Below are 13,265 nucleotides of genomic sequence, written 5' to 3' on the forward strand. Positions count from 1 at the left end.
AAATCAAGGTGCCAGGAGGACCACACACCATCCAGAGGCTTTAGGGGAAGATCTGTTCCTTGTCTCTCCACTTCCGGTGGCTTGGCTTGCTCTGGCTTGGGGCTACCTCGGACCAAATGTCAAGGCCAGCATCTTCAAATCTCTCCATTGCCTTCTGATAGTCTCCTCCTGCGACGTCTGTCGAATCTCCTTCTGTCTCCCTTTGATAGGGGTAGATGTGATCGCTCTTAGTGCCCACCCAGATAATCCAACCAAATCTCCTGATCACAAAGGATTACGTCCTTTGCCAGTCACAGGTCTGCCTCTTAAAGTAAGCTATTTATCACAGACCTCATATCTTTGGGGGATACTTTTCACCCCACCACAGGTAGTAAGGACCCAGATAGAGCAGTCCTAGAGCTCCCAACCACTGGGGTATTAACCCATGGTGTGCTGGGTCCCAGTGAGTGGCCAAGGGCTGGCACGGGCTGGGGGAAGTCACCAGTAGCTATTTGCCAGGTGGGATGGCTTTACCCATACAACCTAGTAGAATATTAAACCTGATGGTGAGATAGAAATGGAGAGAAGCAGCTATGAGGGACTTTTTACAGGCAAAATTGCTGGGCCTCTTTATGAAACATGAAGTTCAACAGACACTGTGTAAAGAGAGATATTGATGAGGGACAGAAGCAGAAACAATGTTCACCTTTAGCCCAGAAGGCTGACCGATAGACTGCCTAGTTCCAATACGGATCAACTACATGCTGGTTTCGACATTCTTAAAGGGTCTCATGACTGCCTGTATATCTCACTGATAGTTAATATCGAACTGAATGATAAACAACAGAGAAATCTCCTGAAAGTGGTTTTATGGGTAGAAATGTGAAGAAGACATTTATGACTTAATACTCCCTGCATGTCCCCTCCCCCTTGCATATAACCGCAAGCTTCATACAGCAAAAATGCAGCCACTTCTGCCAAAGGTCCTGTCCCTGTGCTACTTAAGTAAACTTACTAAGTTGCACCACACAAGTCTCAAAAATCTTTCTCGACCTTTGGGCTCCACGACCCCACAACAATATTCCTGTCAACGAGAAGAATAAGGGCTTGTTTTCCAAGCCATCCAACATTGAGGCCTCCAGGACGTGTTCCAGCATGTTCTAGGGGTCCCAGTACCTGATATCTCTGGACCAGTGCAGGACCTTGCCTGACAGGCGTTAATGAATTCACTTCTCAGTCTGCAGACCTGGTGAGGATCCTGGTGTGAAGCTGCCAGCAGCTGAAGTGTGTCAAAATAGACTGTTTACCAAGCTCCCGCAAACATGCAAACATCCCTAAATCCAGAGGACAGCTCTGAACGGGAGAAAACAGGTTCTTTCCAGAAAGTTAGTGCCCTTGCCAGAAACTACTAATAGAGGGTTGCTTTTCAGTACCTCACGAGCTGATTAGGAGGTCGATGGGTCCTAATTAGAATGTGAGGTTTATTCATCTGTAAACTTGCAAAAGGAATGCTCTGGAGGGAATCTGAATCAGAAAGAATTGTTTCCCGTTGGCTTGGCTTAAAAAACAAGACAATTTGCCTGTTTCTCCTGGCAGGCAGGTAGACTGGAAGAGAGATTCTTTCCTGATGATCCTTTTCAAATACTTATTAGACATCAGTGCAGGCTTCAGTGATGTAGCAAATCAGCTTCTAGGATTTTCAATGAGACAATTATATGAATGCTCACTAAAAGTGCATAATTTGACCGAAAGGCCAGGATATTGAGAACTAAGGTCGGCAAAGCAACTTAGGATCCATTCTTTGCATGGAATGAGAAATCATGATGGGACCGCGTGCCTGGTCAGAAAAATCTCGCGTGAACATCACTGAATAAGCATGACATAGGTGTAATTTGCAGTCGGTCCAAAGGTGAAGTTCGTTTGCTATAAACATGAGGTAGTAATAACAGGTTGTGGTAAGGCCAGGCCTTGTTCCACCCACCCCTGCCCCTACTTGGTCAATGCGAATTTATTTACTTTTGCTGTTATGCAAATATGGGGAGGGGGTTCAAAATGTAATAGACTGACCGTCAAAGAGCAACCAACTCCTGTCCTGTACAGACACCCACTAAATGTCATGCAGATTCAGAAAAACAACCCTTGGCTTCTAGGAGTTAACAAGTTAACAATCAACTTTTCATTGCCTAGGCAAAAATTATTTCCATTTCATTACATTCATTTGTTACAGATGCTTACATTTGATTTCTCAAGAGAATAGGAATAAGACTGCAGAAAACGCTTCGACCTATATTTTCCGAATCTCTATCACTAGCTAATCCCAGACGTCCCCCTTCACAGCTGAACACTTCATCGGTTGTGGTTTTTCTTAAGAAATGTGTAATAAATCCCAAGAATCAGGACTATTTAATACTTAGCCAGACACTTTAATGAAATGCCATCAATTGTATCGCCAATCCATCTCCCTGCATGTAGAACCCCAGAACTGCCTTCACCTCCGAACACCCCCAAAATCTGCTCCTGGCAAAGGTTGTCCTGACTGAGTGGAAATCAGTCATTGGACAAAAGAGGTGCCAGCAAGAAGGCTCCTGGCCCTAATTTTACTTTTCACACCCCAAAAGAGGAAGGTGGGACTGAGTCTGAGTCTTGACCAGAACAAGAAATGAGAATGAGGCCATGTAGCAGCCATGAGGAAGACCCCCCCCCCCCCCAAAATCTCCCACTGCCTGGAGTGCAGTTGCCCAAGGGCCCCAGGGCTGTGCTATGCAATCACTCACCACACTTCCCTGCAGGCCCCCCTCCCCTGGCTGCTTCTGTGGTCACTAGGCACAGCCGGGGTACTAAGGCAGGCCTTTCTGTGGGAAATGCAGGACTCTTCAGGTTCATCACCCAACCTTCCTTGGAAGTGCATTGCCGTGTGGGTCACTTCCTCCCAACCTTCAGTTCTTCCTTCCCTGGGATCAGACTGGCATCAGGGTCTGATGGCTTTTCAAGCCTCTCCCGGCTTCCTCCCCCTTTCTTTCACAGGCATTTCCCCTAATAAATGTCTTGCACGTTTAACAGATCCTGGGAACTGCTTCTCAGGGGTCACGGACTAAGGTAATCGGGGATCTTCCAGGAGGAGCAGAAAGCAGCTGGGGGAGGAGGGAACAGGGAACATGGTATTGGTGTAAAGACCAAACTCACTTCCTGAAATATGGGCCACAGTCTGTTGCCTTAACAAGGCTCATTCAGTGCTCACAGGGATGTTTTTGTAAGCTCCCTACTTGGCCAGGCTGGACTACATTTCCCAGGATTCCTTTCCTCCTATGTTTCAGGTTAGGACGGGCTCCAAGGGACGTTCTCTCGCGAGAGTTGGAAGGAGGAAAAGCGGCGGCAACCATCTTGTAGCGTGAAAGCGCATTCTGCTGAGCTACTAACTCGTGCTCCGGTGAGGCTGCTGCGGGGCCCTGTCTTCGCCCTGGACCTGCTTCCTCCAGTTTCTCTGCGCCCTGGGGCGGGTGTATACTTGTGCAACAGTGTGACACAGGGCCTCAGCTTCTGCAGGGTCCCTTCATCAATCACTAAGGTCGAGGGGAAGGAAAAGGGCACGGGTTTCAGTGTGCCCACGTGGTGTTCCGGCTCCTGCTTGCGGGGTTCTAGCCCGCTTTCGTCAGCTTCCCTTCCTGTCGTAGGGATTTCGGGCGCCAACGTTGGTCAGGACAGCCGTGTGGACGGTGCCTAACCAGCTCCCCTAATTGTGCAAGTCCGTTCCTAACAATTCGTATGTATTTTTCAATCGTAGATACGTGTATTTACATGGGTGTATGTACTTGATCGTTAAACTCTGAGCGATGCACTCATTGTGTGCCCTCTGGCCAGTTTCCTTCAGGGCAGTGGTACTCGTTAGGACCTGGAATAGGCACTGGGGCTTCAAAGAAAGCAATGCCAACCCTCTGTGCTGCTGCTTAGACAGACCTGGCTGTCAGCAACGTAAAGGAAGGCGGAACTGTGTTAGGAAGACAAGTGCACCTTCACAGCCCCCCTGGCAGAGGGGCAACGTTCATGATTTGGTTTTTGTGTTTTGAACGAAATGAGATCCAGCTTTTTGCCCTCCCCTCCCTGGCTGGGAGGACATCCCAAAGCCGTTTGGGGGACGCTGACCACCACCACCGTTACCACTCCTGCCTCCCCATTGTATAGATCGCGAATCCCGGAGCTTATAGCAATGGAGTGGGACCCGGCCCTTAGTTCAGGGTGTTTGCTCTCACTTCCCTTCCTCTTGTTTCCCAGGGCTGAGCCTGATCCTCCGTCATCTGTCAAGCGTAGCTGCCACCAAGAAGCCTCTCAACCGTCCAGGCTGCTTCAGCCTGGGTCACAAGGCTCCAAAGCCAAGAAGTCCAGTGATAAGTTCCAGACAGCCATATACCACATCATCAGAGGTCGTGACACCTTGAGGCATGCGTGGGGCAGGTACTGTCTCCTCCACTCACAGAACCTTCCATCCTCCAAGTCTCAGAACCCAGTTCTCCTTGGGTCCATCTATGCCTCTGCCCACTCTTTACCTCCTATAACTTTCTGTTATCCAAAATGACAGCCTATATGTCCCCCCACCCCTGCCACCCTGGATTTAGAGAAACCCCCAGGCGGGGGTGGGGGGTGTTATCTTTTACTTCCCTCATGATAAATCTGTAAATATATTTCTTTTTAATCTATGGGATTAAGAATCAATACTTTTTATGCTAAGTGAAATAAGTCTGACAGAGAAAGACAAATGCCATATGATCTCACTTATATAGGGACTCTAAAAACAAACCAACAAAAAGAAACCCAGACTCTTAAATACAGAGAATAAAGTGAGGATTAGCAGAAAGAGGCAGGTTAGGGAGGGTGGGGTGGAGAATGGGTAAAAGGAGTGAAATAAGCAGAAGGGATTTAGCGGTACGGAAAAATTAAGGATAGGGGCTCCTGGGTGGTTCAGTTGGTTAAGCATCCAACTCTTGATTTCAGCTCAGGTCATGATCTCACAGTCATGAGATCGAGCCCCACATCGGCCTCCACCTGGAGCCTGTTTCGGATTCTGTGTCTCCCTCTCTCTGACCCTCCCCTGTTCATGCTCTGTCTCTCCCTGTCTCAAAAATAAATAAAATGTTAAAAAAAATTAAAAAAAAAAAAAGCATACAGTAAAAGAAAAAGAAAACTCCCTTTCCCACACTTGGTGTTCTATGGCCCATTTCCCCTCCCCAGGTGAATAACGTGTTTAGGAGCTACAGCACGTTGTAAGCATTGGTAGTATTTAGTGCTATTCTACTTCTCCTCCTTCCAGGCACATGGTCTCATTGCATTTCCCGGCCCTTCTGGAAACATAAGGAACTTAAACTGGTTGATTGGGGTTGTGTAACTAGTTGTAGCCAGTAAGTTGTAAGCAGAAATGATGCGTGTCACTTCTGGGCCAGAGTGTTTGACTGCTACGATGAGATCCTGTAGACTTCTCTTTTCCTCCTACCACAGTGACGTGCGTGTTTTAGTTAGTGTTCTCCATCTGCTTTGGTCTCTGAGGGTTTATGACAAGGAGCCCACTCACAACGGACACAGGCGAGAGGCATGAGCAAGAAATAAATGTTTGATGTTTTAAGCCACTGGGATTTAGGGATTGATACTGTACTGATTCAAAGTGATACCTCCTGGGAGGTGTGTGTGTGTGTGTGTGTGGTCTGTATTTCTCTGAAAAGCACACCAAGACAAGAAAGTTGAAGTAGACACAGAAATATGAGGGGAAATATGCATGTAGGTAATATATCTGTATCTGTTCAGGTATTTTCCACTTTATGGAAACCCAAACTGAAAATTGCTTGCACAGTAAGACTACTGCTAATATAAAAGAGGTATGGTGCTTCTAGGATTGCTTAGTTCAGCTGCTCAACTGTGTCCTCAAAGACCCACATTCTTTTCCCTCTGCCATTCTTGGTGTGCTGACGAACTCCTGTGTCGGCTACAGCAGATTCATGTAATTCGTTCCCTCCCTCTCCCTCTCTCTCCCGCACATACTCTTACCCACATACACACACATCCAGAGACAAATAAGAGACTATCCAACAAAATGCTGAGAATGCCAAAAGAAGCAGATCGAGCTTATTGAGGAGAGTATCGTTTTAGCAATTCCGTGATGGTGAGCGGAAGTCTCTCTTAATGGTTGGTGTATCTGTTATTGGAGATTTTAATTTTTTTTTTTTCAACATTTATTCATTTTTGGGACAGAGAGAGACAGAGCATGAATGGGGGAGGGGCAGAGAGAGAGGGAGACACAGAATCGGAAACAGGCTCCAAGCTCTGAGCCATCAGCCCAGAGCCCGACGCGGGGCTCGAACTCACGGACCGCGAGATCGTGACCTGGCTGAAGTCGGACGCTTAACCGACTGCGCCACCCAGGCGCCCCTGTTATTGGAGATTTTAACGGAAGAACACCAAAGTGTTCTTTTGGTAGACAACCCCCAGATCAAGGAAGACCTGTGACAACCAAGGAATGACATTTGCTATTTCCCGGTACCTTGATGTTGCCCAGTGCTAAGCTCTGTAGTTTCGAGCAAGTTACTGACATCTCTCAAGCTCACTCTTCTTCTCCTGCCCGTAAAGAGATTAACAGTTGCACCTCCATCACTGCTCTGCCGTGAGGCTTAAGTGAATTAGTACATATACAGTACTTAAACAGTTTCTGGCACGTAGTAAATGCTGCGGAGCCAGCAGCCATTATCATTATAATAGGGCTTTGGGGAGAATTAAATAAGTTAATGCATGTAAAGGACTTGAAATCATGTCTGACATGTAGTAAGTACTCAATAAATCTTTGCAGCTGCTACTACAGCTATTATTATCATAGCTTTAAATAAGATTGTAGAAGTTAAGGAGGGTAAAATAGAGCTAATCCTTTAAAAATGAATTTGTCAGTAGGAAGTATCATTGTCATGGTATTGGGGGGTTTTTTGACTGTACGAGGTAATTTTAATAAATCAAGATCATTTTCCTTGGTAAAGGTGAAAATACAATTTTGTTTCTTAGAAGCAATGTCTACCGTATCGTCTCCATAAGAAATAAGAGCTGGAGAAGTTGCTATTCAGAGATCAGGATCAAGAGAGAGATTCTTCAGGATGTTGGAAGAATGTGAACAGTATCATTTCTGCTTGTGACATTGATTTGAGTCTTGGTGGGAACTTTTGGCTCCATTCATGCTGACTAGGTCAGCACGTATAAGTACAGTATGCGCTTTCTCAGATGAGTGGCTTTTATATATGCGTGTGTGTGTGTGTGTATACACACACTTTGTAAGACAGTGTCTAAAGAATGCATCAACAGAAGCAGATGCACATTTCCTATTTTTGAATATGATTCTGAGTGGGCATTAATAAACGCAAACTGGCATTGCTTACGGGTGTAAAACTAATAATGGAGTTGGATCTGATTAGGAAAATGAAATCAGAGCTCGCAGTGTTCTTGTGTCCCACCCTGAGATAGGTAAAAAAAAAAAAAAAGGGGTGGGGTGGGGTGGGGGTCGTCTACCATCCTGTCACCAAAGAGTCATTCATTAACCAAATAACGTAACTTAAAATAGGACATGGCATCTAAGGAGTAAACTAGTACAACACACAAATATACACAAAAACGTTTTCTGAGCACTCTGGTGTGTTAGCCACTCTCTAGTTTCCCCGGGCTGCTAAGGTTGAGAGTCAGTGTCTCATGGAGCATCGTGGTGGAAAGTGGCAGTGAACTGGTAACAACTATGAAATGGTCCCTTAGAGGTAGGGAGGGCTGTGACTTTGCTTTTATTTTGTTGTTGTCGTTTTGTTTTAATTTTTTACTTTGAAATAACTTGAGACTTAAAAGTCTTTCAAAAATAGGAGCACCTGGGTGGCTCAGTCAGTTGAGCGACTGACTTTTGTTCCCCGCTCGGGTCATGATCTCACAGTTCATGAGTTCCAGCCCCATGTTGGGCTCTTTGCTGACAGTGTAGAGCCTGCTTGAGATTCTCTCTCTCCCTCTCTCTCCCTCTCTCTCCCTCTCTCTCCCTCTCCCTCCCTCTCCCTCCCTCTCCCTCCCTCTCCCTCCCTCTCCCTCCCTCTCCCTCCCTCTCTCTCCCTCTCCCTCTCTCTCCCCCTCTCCCCCCCTCCCCCTCCCCCTCTCCCCCTCTCCCTCCCTCCCTCCCTCCCTCCCTCCCTTTTTCTCTGCTTCTCTCTCTCTCTCAAAATAAATACACATTTTAAAAAGTCTTTCAAAAATAGTATAGAAAGTTCACATGCTGCCATTGATCCAGAACTTTATTTAATGTGAACAAATTATGAGACTGTAGCATAAAATTCTCCATCAAAACCAGGAGATTAACATTAGTACAATGCTATTCACTAAACAACAAACTTTATTCCAATTTCACATACTTTTACATAACAAGAAAAATTGCAAGGGCAAGAACTTGAAGAGCAGATCTAAAGATGAAGGCTGCGTGTATTTGAAATGGTCAGTTTAATGCACTGTTTTCTCTTTCCTTGAAAAATTATCTTTAATATATCTATTATATTGTCCAATTTTTAAAAAAAAACTTTAACTGCCAATATTCTTCTCTTTTCTCTTCAGTAGGCTCTTTCCCAGGGAAATAGGGTTGTTAAATTTAGCAAAACTTAATGCAGGGTACATAGTTAAATTTGAATTTCAGATACGCAGTGAATATGGTTTTTTTGTTTGTTTGTTTGTTTTAGTATGACTGTGTCCCATGCAATAGCTGGGACATACTTATGTTTAAAAATTATTCTTATTTCTTGGAAGTTCAAATTTACCTAGGCTTCCTGTATTTTATCTGGCAATCCTACAGGAAAAGAACATAAACATGGAGAGTGGAGCTTAGTGTACTGCACCTGGGAAGGGTGATGATGGCAGGATGTCTTCAAGGTAAGGAGATGCAAAAATTATTTCTTCAACATTCTTGACCATGTTCTACTAAAGGGACAATTTTTCTATCAGAGGACAGAAAACAGGTGCATGGAAAGGAAACTCATTAAACTATGTCTTAAACTATTTCCAGTTATTTCAGGAAACTGTTTACTGCAGCTGTTACTTGGGCCTGACCCACCTCACCCAGACCTAGTACGTGGGTAAAATAGGGGTGAGTGGGTGGGGCACGTGGACAATAAGCATGGAGGGGCCTGAAAACGCAAAGGGAGAAGCAAAAGCCCTCAGTACCAAAAGCAACATAAAGAGACTGGCCTTTTCCCCATATTGCCCTTAAAAGAAATAAAACTGTGGGCCTATTTCAGGTGGTAATAAAACTGAAAATATGCCAACCAGGCCAGTGCCAATTTCCTATAACTGCCTCTAGGACCAACCTAGAATCTAAAACAGACTACTCAAGATTTTTTTCCAGTAAGCTTGCTGCATGCCTAGCTCCAACATAAAATTTCTAGAATCCAAAGCAGTAATTAAAGAAACACCGTAAAAAGCATCCTGAGGCTTTCACCAATGGAAAGCCCATAATCTGACAAGTCTCCTTGCCTGGGAAATGTTGGCTGCTGCCTTAGTTAAACTCTTTCACTAGCAATGTGCAGAGTCTCTAGCTCGGTGTCAGGGGCCTCTTCCCCTCCTGCTCCAGGCCCCTGCCCAGCCCCTGTACTGCACCGTCTCTACCCTGGATGGGAGCAGCTGGCCAAGCTCAGAAATTGATCAGAGTGCCCTGAGAGGGCCTGTTAGTACCACGTGGAAGCTGCTGTTGTCACCTGAGAACTGCCCACCATGGGAGCACCATCCCCTTCAGCGTATTTTTAATTTCCAACAAGGACTTTCCTCAGTGTGCTGCTGTTTTTCATTTCTCTGTATAAATTCCCTCTGTTTTTCCAACTGCTTCTGCTAGTTCCCTTGGAAGGCCTAACTTTTAAGTGATCTGATCCCACCATATGTGTTGACATATGTCGATGATGCAGGCAGGTCGAGTCTAAGGACCCTGAGGGGGTCTCGCAGGACCAGCCAAGAAGGTCCTTGGCTACACGCAGGATAGAAATCAATCACAAACCAGCAGGAAGTGAGAGCAGAGCTTCTCGAAGCTATAGAGACATCACAGATACAGACAGTGTCTGGGAGACAGAACGGAAAGAAGTGACAGTCTCATCTTTGCTTGGGGTCTCGGGTTTTTACTGAGGGTTGTGGTCTGGCCTGTGCGTCCTCTTGGGCATCCAGGAACCAGTTAGAACAAGGACAGAGGTCCAGGTGTCCTCCATAAGTCACTTATTCCTTAGAGCCAGGGGTCTTGGCGTCCAGCTGTCTAGCACCGGTGGTCTGGAATATGCACGCGATGGCCTCATCCCATCATTCTTCCCAGTCCTTCCTTCAGTGTTCTCTCCCTTGTGCTGGAAGACTCCAAGGAAATCATCAACTTCTCGTCCGTTACAAGAAGGACGTACTCTCTCAGCACTCTGAGCCATGTGGAAAGTGGGGGTGCAGAGCCCAGCAAGAATAGAGGCAGGAAAAGGAGCAAAAAGCAGATTCTTCTGGAGTCTTTCAATCTTCTTGTCTCACCGACCTCTACCTTTGAGAAGAGTCCTTGAAAAGCATTCCTACTGCACAGAGGTTCCCAAGGCATTGTGGGTGGTTGAAGGAACATAGGATCTTGAGGCAGAAAACCTGGACCCAAGCACTAGCTTTCTCCCTTACTCCCCACATGACTCTGGATGACTTACGTAACTAACCTCCTCAGCTTTCCTGTGTATCAAGATGGGCATGGTTCTTCTGGCTTCTCTCACAGCCTTGTTATACGGAAGAACTAGAAGGAAATGAGAGTGGTTTGTAAACTATAAACCTGCTGTGCTAATAATGGCAAACATTTCTCCGTATTCATCATGTGCTAGGCATTGAGTTTTAGGTGCTTATCTCGTTTAATTTTCACAGTAATCTCACACGCTAAATACTGTTATGCCCATTTTACAGATGATTATACTGAGGCACAGAGAGCTTAAATATCTTGCCAAAGCATCATAGTAAATGGTGGCCTTGGAATTTGAACCCAAGCCATCTGGCAGCCATGCCTACTATGCTGAGAGACTTCCCGGTGTAATTAATGGGTTAAAGTCAATATTAGAAATTGAGGATAAAGGTACTCTTTCCCCGGCATCACTGGTGCCATCACCTTGGGCTCTCCTGTTACCCTTTGCTTCTGTACCTCTAATTGTAGGTCCCATGGTGAGGCTGACTTGGAGGAATCAGAACCACTCCCTGCCTAATAGGTTTTGTCTGTGTCTACCTGTCACATTTTAGGGGACATACCTGGCTAACAGCATATCCCAAATTGCACCCTAATGGGATCTGCCATGATAGTCCCGCTTTCCTAAGACTGACAACAGAACAGAAACAACTGAAAACATCTATGGCTCTGAACCCTCAGACATGCCACTGAGGCATGCCACATGGGGGATTTCTCAAATGTCCAAACAGTAGAGACACGTTCTTGAGGAAAAGCATTCTCGTGGATTCTGAAGATCCCTTCCTGAGAACCCCGGTTTGAAAAATGCCAGTGTGGGCTAGAGAAAACAACACTGAGCCCGCACTTAGGATATCCATGTTCCCATCCTGCTGCCGCCGTGACCCAGCCGGGGCATTCCTGTTGCCTCAACCATAAAACGAGGTAGGCCCAATCAGTGCTTCAGGGGCCACAAGCCCAGTGGGGGCAGGCAGCCACCTACAGGAGTGTCCAGACCTGGTGAAAGGCAGTAGTGAGTCACAACCACCTCAGTTCACTATGGCCTTGAGAGATTGCAGGCACCGTCTGTCCTCACCTTCTGAGTTTTTAAGAGGAGCCTGACATCCGTGACTTTATACACAAATTAATATTGACTCTGGTGTTGGAAATGAGTACAGCAATGTTTAAAACATTGAAGAGCCAAACAAAAAACACCTCCGTGAGCCAGAGAGAGCCCTGGCTGGAAAACTGGGTCGAGATTCTAAACAAGATCAAGGTTATCAAGCTGCTTCCACTGAAGAGTTCCATAGAACTTTCCTGAAGGTTCTCTGGAGGTCGGGGGAGGCCAGCTCTTCCCCAGTTTCGACCAGAACAGCTCAAACTGCTTTTTTTAAAAAATGTTTATTTATTTTTGAGAAAGAGAGCGTGCGCACGCGCGTGAGCAGGGAAGGGGCAGAGAGAGAGGGAGACACAGAATCTGAAACAGGCTCCAGGCTCTGAGCTGTCAGCACAGAACCTGATGCGGGGCTCAAAGTCATAGACCACGAGATCTTGACCTGAGCCAAAGTCAAGACGTTCAACCTACTGAGTCACAGGTGCCCCCCTATCTGCTTTTCTAGTGATATTCCACAGGTTTAAGAATATTTCCACTGCTAACTAAAATAGTTAATATTTAACGGCACTTATCTGCCACTTGGTAAGTGTAGATAGAAGTCTTGAGGCTGTGCTTTTTAAAACTCTTCAGCGGGTGCAGACGGCTGGAACAAGGAGATGTCATACCTCTTAGAGGCAGTAGCTCACTGGGTATGTGTCTGGACGCCCTGTTTTGGTGGGCTCAGCGTTACTATGCACCAATGTATTTCATTACAACTGAAGCACGAAATACCAGTGTTAGACCAAAAAGCCTGGCTCTCGAGAAATACCGAGTTCAGCCAGCCAGCCTGTTTCAGTCCCAGTCAGGTTCTTTGAGCTTATTTAGCAGCAAATGGCGGTAGTGTTAACTGTCCCGAAAATGGCTCTCTACAAGGCGATTAGTCTTGAAGGCAATCTCCCCCTGCTTATAAAGCCCTTACTAGACCTTTAACTGCCCATGTGTTTATTCTGTGGAGAAAGAAGCCGGCACGTTCTGGAGAGCATGCGGCAGAGAAGCCAGAAGTGACACAGCGATCTTAGTGTCCGGGAGCCTCCCCTGCAAACATGGGAGGGAGGTTTCACCACGTGCATTCAGTGGAAAGAACGGAGGGTTGACAATAACAGCAGACCCAACAGATAAAAACTGCTGTGTGGATGCGGCAGGGAACCAGCGTGTGCCTGCGTGTGTGTATGTGAGTGTGTTAGTTACAGACTTAGCTACCTTTATTCTCTCAGTGATGATCCAAGTGGCTCTACAGTTATTCTACCACATTATCAAACCCCTAAGCTGGGGGATTATTTAGGATAGGTTCACTAAGTGAACCAAAGTGAATGGAGGAAAATGGAGGAAAGAAATACAAAGATAGGAGCAGAAGAGTCTCTTGAGCATTGCAATGTGATTAGCTTAGTAAGTTTCTCAAAGGGAAATCTGGAGAGTCCATCACAGAGGATCTAGAACTAAGATAAAACC

The 13,265-nt window shown here is 46.0% G+C and overlaps 1 long non-coding RNA gene across 3 annotated transcripts; it reads left to right on the top strand.

The window, feature by feature from the left end:
- Window positions 1-3,305: 3,305 nt before the first annotated feature.
- LOC123609679 lies at window positions 3,306-7,191 on the top strand. 3 transcript variants are annotated; one of them, XR_006717891.1, is made up of 3 exons: window positions 3,306-3,406; window positions 4,249-4,428; window positions 7,012-7,191. It is a non-coding gene; the product is annotated as an uncharacterized LOC123609679 (long non-coding RNA). The 3 variants fall into 3 exon arrangements; XR_006717890.1 differs by lacking the exon at window positions 3,306-3,406 and adding an exon at window positions 3,442-3,544; XR_006717889.1 differs by lacking the exon at window positions 3,306-3,406 and adding an exon at window positions 3,622-3,739.
- Window positions 7,192-13,265: the final 6,074 nt, after the last annotated feature.

Source organism: Leopardus geoffroyi, chromosome B2 (genome assembly GCF_018350155.1).
Source record: "Leopardus geoffroyi isolate Oge1 chromosome B2, O.geoffroyi_Oge1_pat1.0, whole genome shotgun sequence".
NCBI lineage: Eukaryota > Metazoa > Chordata > Mammalia > Carnivora > Felidae > Leopardus > Leopardus geoffroyi.